This window comes from Physeter macrocephalus, unplaced genomic scaffold (genome assembly GCF_002837175.3).
Source record: "Physeter macrocephalus isolate SW-GA unplaced genomic scaffold, ASM283717v5 random_267, whole genome shotgun sequence".
Lineage (NCBI taxonomy): Eukaryota > Metazoa > Chordata > Mammalia > Artiodactyla > Physeteridae > Physeter > Physeter macrocephalus.
The window spans coordinates 1-2,670 of NW_021145554.1; the positions used below are offsets into that span (position 1 = coordinate 1).

At 55.9% G+C, this 2,670-nt stretch overlaps 1 non-coding gene across 1 annotated transcript; it reads left to right on the forward strand.

Moving 5' to 3' along the window:
- Nucleotides 1-1,836: 1,836 nt before the first annotated feature.
- On the forward strand, nt 1,837-1,986 carry LOC112065946 (U12 minor spliceosomal RNA). Its single transcript, XR_002892339.1, has one exon. It is a non-coding gene; the product is annotated as a U12 minor spliceosomal RNA (small nuclear RNA).
- The last annotated feature ends 684 nt before the right edge of the window (nt 1,987-2,670 follow it).

Sequence of the window (2,670 nt, forward strand, 5' to 3'; positions counted from 1 at the left end):
AGGTCCTGGGAAGCTGGCTCATTCAGCAACTGTCGAGCAAACCTGTGAAACCTGGATGGGCTTAGAAGTGGCCCGAGGACCCAGCACCAATTCCACACCAGTTGCTAGAGAGAAGACCTAGGAGAGAACTACTCACACGTAATGGTAGAGAAAATTAATGCTGGGTGCCTGTCATGAACCAGAAGCCAGGTGAAGTGCTGGCTGGTGAATTCCGTGGTGGCGGGTGCAGTGGCAGTGGCTATGTGTGCAGAGGTGAGGGTGAGGGGATACCTTTCAGAGAGTAAAAGAATCCGTTTTCTAGCCACAGGCACGCAGGCAGTGTTAATAAATTCACGTCTGCTGAGTGAATGACTATCTGAGAAAACTACATCTACCTTTACAGCCTGGCTGTTTACAAGGACATCTGAACTAATTCAACGCGTGCTGGAAAACTACTGGCCGAAGTTCCCACTTTCATACAGGTGAACTGGAGCGCACAAAGGCTGGAAATGACTAACAACATTTGACGGTCCAGAGGAAGTCTGGAGGACCTAACTGCGAACCATCCCCGCGACTCCTCACCCAGATACAGAACAGTCTTCTCTGCGAGCCATCGAGAAACGGCCGGCCTCCAGCCCCGTCCCACCTGCTTTCTGCCCAAGCCTGAGGCCAACTCAGCCAGCTCATAAAGTGCACTCGGCACCGATCTCAGCTCTCCGTGGCTTCGGGCAAGTCACTCCGCCTCCAGCTCCTCATCTGGAAAACGGGGAAAACATTAAGAGCGGGCCAAAAGGATTGCGAAAAGAGCAAATGAGACCGCCTGGGCAGCAAAGCGCTTAGAGAACCTGAAATGCCGCACAAAGGGAGTCGAGTGTTAAGAGGGGGACCAGGCGCAAGATTTGGAAATTAAAGGTCTGGGTGTGGGTCTCGGCTTCGGCACTAACAGACCGGCAGAGTCTAAGCAAGTCACTTCCCCGCGCAACTCCAGTCGTCCTAACTCTGAGGCCGCGCTGAGACCGTGGAGCAGCGCCCGGCTCCTCAGACGAGGGGTTGCGCCGGAGAGACCCTCCGGGCCGAGGACAGCGCGTCCCCTCCGCAACCGCAGCTCCGCCCCCCGCGGGGCGCCCCTCAGGCCGCTCCCACAAGCCCAGCAGTCCGGCCCCTCCGCCGTCAGCGGTCCCACCGGCCTCCCCCCGGCCGGCCGGAGCGACGGCGCCTGCAGCCAGTGGGCAGCCGGGCGGCCAGGCCCGCGGCGGCGGCGGCGGACGGGCCAATGGGGAGCGCGGCTATGGCAGGGGGCGGGTGCAGACGGCCCTCCGCGTCGCGCCCAGCCCGTTCCCTCCTCCGCCCTGAGCCCCGCTAAGACTCGGGCCGTGAACCCCGAAAGGAGAAAGGGCCGCTCACCGCCCCTTCGCCGCAGCCCCTCGCTTCCGGATGAGCTCGTCCAGGGAGATGTCCGCCATCTTGCACCGCCGCGCGAGCCGCGAGCAGCTTATCGGCCCTCGGCCCTCGGCCCTCGAGCCCGCCCCTTCGGCCGCTACGGAGCAACTAGCGGCTTCCGGCGTTCGGCTGACGAAGTCTCGCGATAGATCAAACCGAGCAAGGACCGGAAGGGGCGGGGATCCCCCCGTGAGCCTTTGCGACGTCCTCTGCTTATCTGCATACGGCGGGTCGTAGCCCTACCGTTTCTCCTTTCTCAAGACGAGCAAATAAAATGAAAAGCAACAGAAAAGAATTAAATGAGTTAGACAATCTTCAAAGGAAAGAGGTTCTCGGTTCGACGGTCAACTTTGATACTCACCGTAGGCCTAATGAGAATGGGATTCATTACCTAGGAAGTAAGCGGTAGAAACGTTTATGCCTTAAACTTATGAGTAAGGAAAATAACGATTCGGGGTGACGCCCGAATCCTCACTGCTAATGTGAGACGAATTTTTGAGCGGGTAAAGGTTGCCCCTACGGTGACCCGCCTACTTTGCGGGATGCCTGGGAGTTGCAATCTGCCCGTACCTGTTGTGTTGAAAAGCAGAATGCAGTGATCAGCTTACCCGAGAAAAGTTAGAGAAGAACCGAGGAATTATTCGAAGTCGCCGTTGTCGATTAATAGAATGGTCAAACCTCACGGAAGTATCGGGGAGTGTTTACCCGTAGAACTGTTAAGGTCGGGTTTCGTTAATACAGTCAGTTTTCTGGGAGTTAGTAGTTGCCTTAAAAGAACGTTATCAGTTGATTGTTTGGGGGAGACAACGTGCAGCACACAGGAGGCTCGTTAGGTGGCGTATAATACTGTGCTCATGTACCACGACTCACACTTCTGGGCAGTAGGACGTTTACAACCCAATGTTTTCACCAGTCTGAACTTTGTCTTCCTGATCTGCAAAATGGGGCAAATAACCTAGGTCGCTGCGAGGGTCAAATAAAGTGCAACGAATGTGTAATTGTTTTTTCACTGATGTAACCTCAGTCTCCAGCACGGATCCTGGCGGGAGGATCAGTATGTCGAACCAATGAATGAAAAATACAACAACAGCAAGAAACGGAATTCCTTGGCGGTCCAGAGGTGCGGCCTGTGCGGTTCTGCTGCAGCGGGCCCGGGGTTACCTGGTCGCGGAAGTAAGACCCCCGAATGCCGCGCGGTGTGGCCGAAACACCACCAATAGAAAAACAGAAATAGAAAACAAAAGACTAAAC